Source organism: Rhea americana, unplaced genomic scaffold (assembly GCF_003343005.1).
Source record: "Rhea americana isolate MKP2758 unplaced genomic scaffold, rheAme1 scaffold_17, whole genome shotgun sequence".
NCBI classification, from domain to species: Eukaryota; Metazoa; Chordata; class Aves; order Rheiformes; family Rheidae; genus Rhea; species Rhea americana.
Window position 1 is genome coordinate 3,102,607 of NW_028185816.1, and position 14,331 is coordinate 3,116,937.

Consider the following 14,331-nt stretch of genomic DNA (forward strand, 5'->3'; position numbering starts at 1 on the left):
TAGTAGTTATGTTTCTGTGTGAATACAGAGCAAGATCATGAAATGTATCCCAAAATACTTGCCATCAAATGACAAAAATTAACAACCACAAATCAGTCTGAGACCCAGCATTTGATTCAAAGTTAAACAAAGGGCTGGTGGATGCAGGCTGGGATTCTGCTAGTTCTGTTCATATTCCTTGGATGTGGTAAATATGTTTGTGGCTTTGTCCTTAGGCTGCAGCAAGAGCACTGGATGGTGACCATCTCTCTTTGTAGGAAAAACATAGCTTGAAGAGCAGATGATGCTTGCTACTGAGGAGTATGTTTCTTTGGGTTAGGGCATTCCTTAACTGAGCATATTTTAGGGGCATTATAGTATCCTGTAGAGGAAAGTAAAATTGGACTTCGATAACAAAAGCTCAAGTCATAGTAGATAAGAGAGATTCTATCCTTTGTAGCTTGCTATGAAGGGAAGGCTACACTTTCAAGCACTATAAATGTTTTGAGTACAGGAACTTGTAATTTTCAGGAACCCAATTAGAGATGGGCCTAAGCCAAAGTCATAAACTCTGTTTTGGCCTGAGCACTGGTTTCTGTGCCAAATGGTTCTTAGTGATTTTATTTATTTATTTTTAAAATCTGAGTTTTTAGTTGCAAAACCTTTGGCAAAATTAAAATATTACTGAGCTCTTGACAAGTGTCAATATTGTTTTTCTTTGATGGTAGGACCTATTACAATTCCCACTGACTTTAATGGAAAGACAYTCACTGGTTTTATTGTGTGCTGGACCAAGTGGCCTATGACTAACCATACAGAACTTTGTCAAAGATAAATTTTATCAATAGTACGTTTTAGAATGATCTTAAAATGCTAAAAAAATCCCATGAATTGCATATTTACAAAACAGTTTCTTCAGCAGTTAGAGCTAGCAATCAATCATAACATTTGCCTCTGGAAGAGGTGATTCATGGATTTTCCAAATGATGTACTGCTGCCATTTCAGCATTAAATGTTACTCTTTTAGCTGCTTGCTTATTCAGAACTGAAATGAATGACAGATCCGCAATATTTCTGTGATTTTTTTTTCCTGTATTTCATATACAAAAGAATAGTCTAATGTTCTAGAATGTACAGTGTATTACATGTATCATAGCTCTGGAGAAAAAGCTAATGAAGAGAGCATACTCTGATGTGAACAGTCACGAGACTTCATTTGTTCTGTACATGCTGCAATAATACTAATACACCTTTTACTCTACAGGATGACTTGTACTTGGGGAATTGTTTCATCCAATTTTCTTGCAAATAATGAACAAGTTCCCTCAGGTTTATTGGCACCATCTTGTGCACGCTTTTTTGGTGTAAATTATTTATTCTACTAATTTAACAGCAAACAGTCCTGGATAGCAAGCTTAGTGAGGCAGTTTCATACATATTGGTAGTAGGTTAATTATTTAGGGATTGAGATATCTCTGGTAATGCCAAATAAGTACAGACCTCATCAAAGAAAGCAATTGAATGCATCTAGGTTTTCCAGATCTCAGATCATGCAACCATTATATGATGGTCATTAAGTCTGGTGTGTTATCGCAAAGGAACACAAATGTGTTTTGAGGTAGTCCAGGATTTAACCCTTATAGTTCCTATCATTTCTGAGGTGATTGACTCTTTGATTGCTATGAGCCAGCTAACCAGAATGTTCAGACCCACAGATTCTGGGGTTTGGGAAATAGAGGTGGTTCAGGATGTTACTGGCTGTGCATCTCATAGGATAGCTTAAATGGTTTTGGGACTATTGAAATATGGGTGCTGAAGAATAAACAGATAAATCATATTTAGGAACTACAATAAGCATTCTCTACTGTTTTTTAATAAGTGTTGTGCAGCCACAGAGATGAGATAGCTTAACTGTCATAATTTTCTCTACTTTAATGTATAGGTATTGGTGCCAATAGTTTGAAAAACATAAATCACCTTGAGCCTATATAGCATCACTGTGCAGTGTCAGTGTAATGGAAATTGATACTGTGTATTTCTTAATTCAATGAGAAAAACATTTTTCTTAATCAGAATGAGTTTTTCAGCTGACATAAAACACTTTGGGTAGTTTGAGAGAAGTGTAAGCACTGAACAGAACCTGGGAAAGGAATGAATGAAAAGCAGTGTGAGGAGAGAAAGATTTAACAAATGCTTGAGTGAGAAAATCTTGATGTTAAGACATTGTTGCTTCTATTCTGTCATCTTTATTTTTACAATAAAATTATTGCTCCTTGCTGTACTGTAAGCAGTTTGACTCCCTTCTCAGATCAGGTCTTTATAGAAGGGCTAGAAGCCCTTCATCTTATGTACATGTTTTTAGCACCTTCTCACTTTTTTTTAGTTTTTTGGAAAATCAGCATTGGAGTAGTCTTCCATTTTATTCTCATAAAATGTAAAGTTGAAGCAGATGGCGGGGAAGATTTGAGATGCTCTCTTATTTTCTAAGGCAATCCATTCCACAGGTTTAGATCAGCTTTGTGGAGAAGCTTGCTCCTTTACAGATGAACTCTACCTTGTTGCTTAAAGATTTATTGTTGCTAGAGTAGGAAAGTTGTTTACTCTTAAGTTTTAAGATTCACAAGATTTCCAGCATAAGGAGTAGAGGACATGATGGTGGGGTCGTGATAGTCTCTGTTGTTGATGCATTCTTCACTAATTGGATTTTCTTTAGCACAAAAACCTTCATGCCAGATGTATTACATTGGTAAGAAATATGAATAATTGAAGCCAGACCATTAACGATAGGATGGAGTCACTTAGTACCAGATTGAAGGGAGCCCTATTTATTGCAACATAAAGGTATCCTGTGAGCAAGAATTTCAAGAGGGTAACTAAACATGCTGCCTATTTCACATACACTGTTAGGGTGTATTTCAGATTGGTTGAATTATTTTTCTCTATTTCACTATTTAGAAATGAATACAATCGTGCAAAGAGGATGAAAAGCTCAGATGCATCACCTGTTCTCTGGTAGTAAGACATGCTAATAYGCTGCTTAAGTTCTCCACTTGCTGTGGGATTATTGCATTTGCAAAGAGAGCTACTGTGCATGAATAGTGAAAAGAGATGGTAGAATTTTGGATAGGACTGTAATAACGGAGTTGCTTTAGGAAAAAAAAGGAGGAGATCTGGGGCTAGAGGTCTGATACTAGTCCCTGGCCAGCTGCTGAAAAGAAGCCCAGAAGATGGGTGTTAAAAATCTGTCCAAGATTCAAATGTAGACACAGGGTAGAGAGATGCTTCTAGCAGTGAGCTTAGAAACCATTCAGCAACTTGTATTTTACGGAACTGTGGAGAATAAAAATTAAAAACACAAAGACTATGATGATTGGAAGAGCATGTGAGGAATCTTGGCAAAAATGTGAAATAAAATGTGTAGAGCTGTGTTAAAAATATTTAACTCAATTAAAAGGTTGTTAGGACATATTAAAGGCAAAAAGCAGTTTGGTTTAGTTTTTCCAGCAGAAATGAAGGAGAAGGAAAGCCACATACCAGTTAGCACACAAGTTCCAAGAGTATTCTCCAGTTCTGCTTAGGCGCAGTCTCTGTGCTATTAGGTCCATCCTTTCAACTGGCAAATCTGCAGATACACATGGAAATGCAAACATAGATAGCCAAAGTCTTCAGAGTTACGTAGGGCAAGTGTAGGAAGGGCTGAATGGATAATATGATGGACTTGGAGCAATTTGACATATGTTAGTTAGTGTTAGTTTAGAATTTTATTTACATTGGCATCTCAACTAGTAAGAAAAACTTTTCCATAATTTAAGAATTGTATGATCCTGGTAGCCTGGAAGAAGGTGGGGGAGCCCCTTTATATTTGGCCGCTGTTCATCCAGTACAGCTATTTTTCCTACAAAGTTGAGAAAATTGCCTAGAAAATCGAGCTGTGCAGTGTAATTAGAATTGAGGAGTAGTGTGTGTAATTTTTGTGGTACTAACCTGACTATTGAGTAAGAAATGAAAGATACCACTTCATGAAATGAAAGGTTGTTGGCATGTAATAAACCACATGTTTGTTCAGCATGAGGAAGAAAAATTAATACTGAGCGGTGATGGATTGGTCATTAAAAGCCTCCCGGTTTGGAGGTTGGATTGGAGTTTTCTTTCCTTTTTAATTAATTTATTTAATATTTATTTTATTAACTTAGTTGGGGACACTTCAGGTAGTCCTCTGTTTAAAGTTAGGCCTGGATTACACATCCCAAAGCTGTGGAAAGGGCTGCCTACAGTAGCCGCAAATGAGCGAGTTAGGTACTGGAAGCAGTTTAGTTTCTAGCTGCAAGGAAGTCAACAMGATCTAATTTATCCTTGTTAAAAAAACACTTGTTTTGTTCTTTAAATTCCTCACTACTTCTTTTCAGGTTATGCTTATTAAATCATCAACACAGGATGTAGTGAAACGAATGGATTGTAATACATGGTGATTCTGTTGGCTGTGATGCTGCTTCTCTGTGAATATTTAATAACAAAACACTAGATTCCACTCTGTCAAGTTCGTTGTTTCTTTGCTAATCTGAACTGAGAGATGCTTGCCATAATATGACATGAGATCCAGCATGGTACATCTAGTGACAGGCTTCTCCTTCATCTACTGGCAGAATCCTCGAACAACTTCAGGATTTGATGACTGTGCAAAGTTCCTCCTTCGCTTGCTGGCATTGACTTGACTTCTTGCAGAGATGATATTATAAGGAGGCACAGCAGTAAAGATTTTTTTTTTTTTTTTTTGAATCTTTTTCGTAACAAAACTCAGTGAAACACTGTAGAAGCTCAACGTACTTTGTCTGCTAGGTTTTACGTAGCAGTTGCTTTTTTTCATTTCTGCTGAGAAAAAGTTTTTAAACATAATACATACCTTAAAGCAAACCAGTGGGAATGACTGCGCAAAAGGGGTGATGCTCTCCATTGTATCACTCAGTTGTTTCTGATTTTGCTTTCTGGGCTGTCTAAGGGCGTGGAGATAAACACCAGCCTATCTACATGAAAAAGAGGACACAGGACTGATTAAAAAAAATGATCAGGGAAGTTTGTAATAAAAAGATCTGACAGATCTGGGGTTTTCTGGATGGAATATAGCCTTTAAAGGTCTCTCAAGAGAATAACACTTTGTCTTTCAATGAGTCCTCTTATTTTCACATTGTTCTTTTATATGAAATGTTAAATGGAGGAGATTCCACCTGCCTGTTCCCCAAGTAGGTCAGCATTTGATAACTGCGTTAAAATTGGCCTTTCCTAAATCCTCTCTCTCACTGTAATCCCTGCTCTCCCTCTCAGTTCTCCTATGTTCTAATACTTCATTGTGGAGAAAATTCAGTGTCTTTAGAGATCATACTGTCACCCATAATGGAGCTATTTTGTTTTTGTTTTGGATCTTGTTTCTTCACAAAAAGCTTCTAAAGATAGACATGATAAATATGATGCCATATAGGAAAGAAGTCTTTTTGTGTCAGTGTTACATTGTGTGCTTGCTTCTGTTTTTTGAAAATACCATTTATGGCCATGTGAAAATGTCTTAAAGAATATATTTGGAATATTTAAATATATTTTGTAATTTAATTCTCAAACCTAACATTCAGTTCATTTTCAATGTGGCCTATCACTTCTGGTGTGACATTACTGAAAACCTTCTGATTAAAGCCAGTTCTTATGCATACTTTACCTCTGTGACCTATGAGTAGCTTGAAACCGTTTGAACTCTGTCTAAATTGGATCCCCCTGGTAGTAAGTGTTACTGCATGTCAGTTCTATGTCAGTTGGATGGAAATCTTGCTGCAGAGGATGAAAGTTCACAGCTCAGTATTAATCTACTGGGCAAACTACATCTATTGCCTTCAGTTTTCTTGAAATACAGCTTCTGATGACCTCTGACAGGTAAAAACACAATATAGGATTTTCTAATACTCGTTTTTAGTGTGTATATATTTAAAATGTAAAATATATCATGTTTCTATTCCAAATAAATGTTATCAGAGACAAAATTAAGAATACTGATGAGTGAAAACACACTTTTGTTGCAAATTGCCAGATATGCAATAATTTGACCGTATGTTCTGTTTTTAAGCTTGCAGTGTGCCTATGATAGACTAAACTTGAGAATAGTGCTTAGTGAAACAGCAGTGTATGAAATGGTACCACCTGATTTTACTGCGTATGAAATAGCAAGCTAAAAATCACTTGTATTCCAAGAAAATTTCTGTATCAACAGTCGATGTCTTAAAGGTCTGATCTTGAGGCAGGGCAGAACATCTGCTCCTTTCAGTTGCATCAGTTTAGCTAGAAGTGAAGCYGAGGGCTTCAGTGGGATGAAGGTTGTTCTGTAGCTTTGTTTTCTGAACTAACAGCATGAAGTACRGCCTTAAACGGAAGCTTGAGCAGAAACTTAAATGTGCAATTGTCCAGGTTCTTTCTGGGTTTTGACCTTTTTAAGGTTAACAGCTTGTTCTAAATGGGAAAGAGTCATTGTCAGATTATTACTTTATCTAGCATCTGGGTAGAGACATCAGCTGATACAGGGACGGTTTGTGCTGGCATTTGCTATAGAGTTTTGCAGGCTTAGACCCATACTGGATCTCCATGTGCTACTGGGCTTGTGGAAAGATCTGAATCTCTACTTTATCCTTTGTCTTCTGCTTTACCATTTTTACATTTTTAATTTTTTTTTCCACTCCTGTTCTCCAGAGATGAGGCATCTCACTGGATAGATCATTGTGATCATGGGGGTGCTACAAAGAGACTGACTCGACTCTGCCTCTCAGCCACTGTCAGAGGCTGTGTTGTATGTAAATATGAAAGCACAGCAGGAATCAGTGGGACTCCTGAATGGATGCAAAGGTACCTTGGTTAAATTTTAAGTGAACCTAATGTTTATAAACTGTTTCTGTTTTAAAGGCATATTTTAGAATAAGATCACAGGTTTGAATGATGATGCTACAATAGATGAAATTGGGGTCAGATCAGTATGTCACAGTTTGGGGAGAGAGAGATAAAAGAAGGCTCCTTAAATGTATAGTTTGGGTTAACTAATAGAAAAAATGATGTTTTAACATGTAGATTTTGAAGTCATCTCTTGAAAAAAGAATCATATCAAAACCCATGGAAGTCATGGCTGGATTACTTTTAGAAACTTAAATGCCTTACCAGAAAATCCTCTCCAGACTCCACTCTACTTTTGGTCTAGTAAGCTTCCTATCTGTATATTTTCTAACAGAAAGAAGTCTTGTAGTTGTTTATTAACACAACTTTCTAATTTCTAATTCTGACTGTTGATAATTAAGTTGCATAAATCCATGTGCAGAAAATTCTTGTTGTGATTCTTGTAAAGCATGATCTATGATCTTTGAGAGATGTTTGGTTTTGTTTGTTTATAGAACTTTTCTATTTCATGTTCTCTGCTATGTGTGTGCCATGATGAGGCTGCAGATATAATTCAGGTAATTCTACAAATCAGACTACACTTTAAAGAAATTAATGCTTGGTGTCCTTAACCGCTGCTTGGTTTTGATGGTTTCCTCTTGTACATAAAAAGGCTGATACGATGCTAGTAAATATCTTGACATAAATATCTTAACCTACACTAGCACATTTTCTAATATTTTAGAGTTGGGTTTTTTGGGGAGGGCAAAATTTTTGGATTCTACGAGTACATGACTAAGTGGCAGGAGGAATAATGTATAGTTTGTAGTCCATCATCTGCATTCCGTTTGCATTAGGTGTAACACTGGCATGAAAATTGGAGCCCCTGCTGCAATTTTTCCAGCTGTCTCTGTCTTCCTGTGATATTTTTGTACAAATTTTCTGGCAAGTCTTTGAATATGCCAGCTTATACTCTTTTCTTGAGTGAGTGTGTGTGTGTACGTATGCATTTGTGTGTGCTTTGTATATATATATATATATATATATATATATACACACACACACACACATATATATAGTATATATATATTAAAGTCTCAAGACACAGGTACAACTGAATAGAATCACTGATGTTTTTCAGTAGTGCATGTGTGTTTACTGATGCAGGCAAACCCTTAAAACCTAGAATATGTTCTTCTTTTGCCTCCTTGCTTACGGATATCTATCTAAGTTTGTCTGTTTTATTTTCATTCAAATGTATGAATAAAGCAATATCGGGATCTTTTCACTGCCATCTTCAGGTCTTATTTATAGAGTACTTTTATAGCTTCAGGAATTGTTAACTTTCAGGCAATAAATGTCGTCTTACTTCTGAGGTTACATTTGATTTTTCCTTAGCAATCATATTTTAAAACTGTAATATGTTTTCTATTTTGGTCTTTTTCTGTCGCCCCGAGGGCCTTGAGCTATAACTAGGATTTGCATTGACCACAGTGCTGTTCTTTTTTGGCACATGGTTACAGGTAGACAGGCGAGAGTGCCAGCGCCAAACGTGGTGCTCTATTGGAAGAGCTTGTGTCAAGCTTTGTGTTTGAACAATTTGGAGACATGATGTCATTGTTTCCCTAAAGTGGTTTTGGACAAGAATGTTCTGAAGTATTTTGGGTATGTGTTTCAGTAATAACAATTAAAGTAATACCTTACATTTTTCCTTAATTTTTGCATTTAGTCTCTGGTTTCACAGTCCTTGCCCTGCATTTCTCATGTGCTAGTAGTATTTCTGTTTCATTATTTTTCAAGCAGAGTTTGATGACACTGATTTAGCAGTTTCGTACAGTTCACTGCTTCAGTTTTCATCAAATTATAGTTCTAGTTATACTAGACACTTTCATCATCAATTTCCATATGCCTCAAAGACATGCAGGGACCAGTTTGCCAATACTGAACTCAAATGCTAGACAATAGCTGAAATAGAGGATTTTTTTCCTAGAATATCTGAGACAACGTGGAATCCCTGAGTTCTTAGCAAGTGGTTTCAGCTTGCATTCATCGAAGATCTAGACAATCACTGCTACAGAATATTGATTTTTAAAATGTCAAATTAAAGGATAAAAATGAACATTAACCAGAGAATACACTGTGTTTCTTTCCAGAACTGTCTTACGTTAGAGAGCGCTGCATGCAAATTGAAGCTTATTTGTCTTGCCATACAGTGTGGGCTTCTTGATTATCCTTCACTGTGTTTTCTTTGTAACAATGTTTGATTATTATTTGTTAACAATCATAATTAAGATTTTGCCTTCAGACTCTAGGTTAAATGTACCTTCAGATCAGTGGTGTTACTGGAAATATTCAAAGTGACAAAATTCCTGGAAATGGCTGTGAAAATCTTTTCCCTCTTTTTGGGAGGCTTATTCTTAACTTTATGTTCAAATTGGAGACACCTCCATGTTGGAATGCCTGACTGCCTTGAAAAGCTTTGCATAGTATTTATTCTATAGTTCCTTAGAATTTTATATAAAGGGAGCACATCCCTGGCTCAAAGGTAACTTGGAGTCTATAAACTGGAACTAGATGCAGATATGCTGGAGACTGTGGTTCTTAGTCTATCAAAAGCATGGATCTAGTTACGCACAGCATGAAGTGAGACTTGAGTGCCTACTTGTTTGGTTGTCAGAGAGCTTAACTCTAGCAACTGTTGAAAACAGTCATCAGCAAGTGATTTTTTTGGTTAAATCTGCAGCCTTCAATAAATTTTCAAGATTAAATAGGAGTAATATTCTCATTTCTGCGCTACCCGTGTAAATTTATTTTCACTGTGAGGTAAGATCAGTTTCAGTTTTGCAGTTTGTTTTCTATGTAGATTTTTGACTAATGGTGAGGAGAGTTTCATATGTAAGTTTAGTAAGCGCAATAGAGTTTCTCACAGGAATAGAGAGGAGAATTTTACTCTGTCTGCAGGAATTTCAGTTCATGGAGCTTGTCATTTGCATAACCTTCCTGTGTAGCATGTCTTGAGTATTCAGTGTCTGGGAGTAACCTTAACTGTTCCTACAGTAATGTATTTGCAATAGTGACCGTGCATCAAACTGTATTTGCATCTTTATGTATATACAAAACTGCAGTTATTGCTCTACTATGAAGGAATAAACCACCCGGATTTCCCTCTTAATTTTGAAAAGAAACTATTCTGTAGAATGTTTGAAACCAAAAAATTTAGAAGGAACAATTTCTTTAGGTACATTGAYTAGAGGTTATACTGGGAATTTCTTAGAAGGGCAAATGATTCACCTGCAGCTTTTTTGCATCACTCTTTATTTCTACACAGAGTAAGTGGGAATGTTCCAATCAAATATTTAATTTAATTTAATTGGGCAAGGCAGCAGGCAACCATTATCCTGTGATAATGTTCTGGTCCATCGAATATAAAAAGAATGCCCAGAGGACAACTGTTGATATTTCCTTCGGTAGTCTTACTTGATGCTCTATCAGCATTACAATTATCTGTTCCTCTCCGCCTGGAGATTCTGACAGAAGACTAGAGTTTCACTTGCTCTTAAGAATTGTCCTTTTCTTAGAAAGCTGGTGCACTTTACGTGGAGATGGAAAGAAGATAGGCCTGAAGATGCAGTGTTTACTGGAGTGCTAAACAGGTCAGTGTCTAGAGCTCATATTTGTGAGAGGAAAAAGTCACATAAAATTAATAACAGAAAAGATTATAAAAATCTAAAGCCAAGAGGCATTGGCTGTTGAATTCAGTTTTTAGGGTTTAATTAGCTGTTAGATCCTGTCTGCAGTATTCTTGTGGGAGAGACGCTCTAAGAAGCTAAAAGAACTACAGTCTGAATCTTCAAAGCTGGAATCTTCTGGGTTTTGGTTTTTGGTGTTTTTTATATATATATATATATATGTATATGTATATTTATATATATATATGTATATGTATATTTATATATATATATGTATATGTATATTTATATATATATATGTATATGTATATTTATATATATATCCAATACTGTGTTTTTCTGTTGTATTCATATTCCTGGCCAGAATGCACAGCAAATGTTCAGTGACTGTCAGACTATAAATGGAGGAAGAGAGCAGTGGAACTCTTCATCCATCCAGCTACATTCTGCAAATTCAGAATGTAGTATCTGCTCAGTGGGATATAAGGTCTAGACCAACACAGCACAGTTTCCGCCAGTTATCTTCTGTTGCACAGTTATTGAAGAATATCTACTTTAATGAGGGGAAGGGACCTGTTAAGCTATGATTCTTGGCAGAATCAATGATCTGCATTGAAACGTAAATCTGGTGACTTCAGTGTAGTTTGCTACCAGTGAATGTCCATTGGATAAAACTCTACTTTTGTAAAATAGCAAAGCAAAGCAAAATACGTACTGTAGAATCCTGTAGGTAATTTACTAGCTCATCAACACATCTGAGTCTCTATGGGCTAAAATCCGTTTGTACCTGCAGCACAAATGAGAAGCCTCACCACTCTGGTCTTAAAATGTCTAAACATCCAGGGAATACATGTGTTAAAAAGGAGGGGAGGGGGGAGAAGAAACCATGCTGAATCTGTGTCCAGACTAAAAGATCACATGAAACCATGGCCTGAGTTTCTTTGAAAGTGCAATATATTCTGTGCCAGTCTTGGTTCTGCACTGCAGACTGCTGCAGCCTGTATTATGCCAGCATAAGTATTTGTCAGACTATACTGTGAACCAGACTGGGGAACTGATCTGACTGATCTGCCTTAAAACGCCTTTTTCACCTTTTAGGAAGATGGGTTTTTTTTAACTAAATTTGTTCTTCCTATGTCATTTGTATCCTTGAGAAGTAGGAGGGGAAATAAATGGCAGAGGATTGGGGGAGTTGAGGAAACATCCTTAAAATTGCCAAGTTGATCATTTTATACTGTGGAACACAGCCTTTAATCTGGCCTTGCCTCTCTGGGTCAAATGGAATAGTACCTTACTCTCAGAGAAGTCTCAGTGAATGACATACAGCAAATTGTGGAGCCTGGTAATGGTGTGTGGTGTAGGATGTGTGGTACATGGTGCAGGGTGACTGGGCAGGATTTGTCTCAGGTCAGTACTGAAACTATAGATAAATTTCATATGTATATTTGAAAGATTTTTTTTCTTCCTTTTCATACTAAAGATCACTCAAAACTTTTTAAGTATTCAGGGAATGAGTTCCCAGAGACAGAGTTTAAATGATGCCTTTTATATTGTATTATATCACTTTACAGATACTTACGCAACACTTTCCCCAAAGTAAAGAGCAACATGAGATGGATTTCCATGGCTCATTCTGGATTGCCTTACGTGTGTCTCAAAAGTTTTTGGTCCTTCTTGTGCTCTGCTTAAAACTGAACACAGTGGTACTTGTGAGGGTACTAAAGGTGATAGATTTTGAAGAATCTGTACATTTTTCATGAAGCTCTAACGCTTTATGATTTTTGACCTTCATCAGTTGCATTTATACATTTGAAAACAGTCACTTTGAACTTCAAAAGTGAAAAAAACAAAATTCAGAGCAAACCTTGAACATGACTAAGGTTTAAAAACATGTATAATAGACACTTCAAACCATATAAATAGGAAATAGTTAAAGTAAACAAAAGCTGCTTGTTCAATATTTTGAATTTCTCCAATGAGAAAAATCAGTCCTGTAACACTCAGCTTTTTTGCTCTAAGTTTTCAAATTTATCTCTGAGATTCTTATATAAAGTGTGTATTAATAGATCTACATTCTAGCCACAGTAAAGATACATTTTCTATACTTAGTAGTTGCATTCTGGTGTTGGTCTTGTTTCATTTCTTTGCCTTTCTTTTCTAAATTATCTTTCTTAGAAAACCCATTGATCAGTTTAAGAAAAATACTTTTCTCTCAGGTAGCAACTGCAGGGCCAACACATGGCCCTATAAGTGGGCACTTCTTTAGAAAACGTACTGTTCTCAGGGAAAACAGAAAACAGTTCGTTAAACAGTTTCATTCTGTGCTCTTCTTGGTGAGTTTGAGTCGCATACTAAGAACAGTGCTTCTGATGACTGTGTTGCAGCTGGATGTTGTTGCTGAACATTTAGTATTCTGAAAAASATGTGGCCTTAGAATCAGGTCCCACTCCTCAGTCACATGGGATAATACTTTGGGAATAGCTGCACTAAACCAAGTAAAGTAACTTGTAAGGTACATACTTTATAAGAGCGCTTGCAGAGTAGGCAAATGCTTATTTCAGTACTAGGAAACTGAGACACTGGGTAGTGTCTGATTTGTCTCTTGCCATAGAAGGTATTACAGATAAAGTCCTTGAGCTTTCTAATTCCCAGGGCTGTTACTTGCCTGGATTTTCTTCTCTATTTCTCCTGTGCTGGAAGCTCATTTCTGTAGTGCTGGGGGCTATAGATGTGGTACAGGGACACAAATACAGGAGAAGTTTTCTTGATGCAACTGCAGAGAAGGGGCACAGCATGTTTGGCAGTGGCCTTTTGGATCAAACCTGTGTCTCTTCCCCCTGCCCTCCCCAAGGCTTTTGGTGTTTAAGCTGGCAGTGGCTCCACCTAAAGCTGCCCTGTCCTGCTTGCATCTCCGGTTGCTCATCCTGCTCCCTGCCTTGTTCCTGCACAAGCCTTTATGCACTTATGAAATGAGTTGGATGGGGAGGCTGGCCCACAGCAGCACAGCCTGCTTTTCTCTGATGCTTACTGGATCACTTTCCCTGAGGGGGTTCACTGTCTTCAGACAAGTGCTTGTGCAGGGACAGAGGCAGGATAAGTGAGGTGAATGCTTATTTTACAAGAGTGCCACAGAAAGTCATCTAAAATGATCTTGAAACTATGACCTCAGACTCCATTTCGAGCAAATGGTCSTCGAAAAGGTTGCTTTGATAAGCACGACTTATCTGTGGACCATTTAGTCTAAAACAAGAATTTTCCTTTGGTGGTTCCCAGTGCTTCTATTAAGAGGGAGAACAACAATATTAAAAATGACATAGGAAGGTCTCCTGTCAAACGGGGAAAACGTTAATGTAATTTTTTTTTTCAGGTTGATTTTTTTTTTTTCTTAATGTGATATGTTTCTGAACAGGACAGTGCATCGTAGAGGGTGTCTGTCTGGCAGTACCCTACATCCTTCTCATTGTTTTCAACAACAAAGGAAAACCTGTCTAGTTGCTGTGCATGTCCAAAGGTTAACCAGAATCAGAATTATTTTAAAATATGTAGTACACTACAGGTTATCATTCTTAGAGGCCTCCTAGGAGCTTTTATTTTTCTGTCAGTTTGGTTATTCGTAGTTCTTTGGAAATTTCTCCCTTTTCCTTGTACTGGAAGTGTAGGATTGTGGAAGTCCTCTTTCCATTTGTTGTCTTCAGAGCAAAAGAACAAACAGCTTTGGTCTTTACTTTGTTACTGCTGTGGCTGTTGACACAATTGCTGGGGTCTG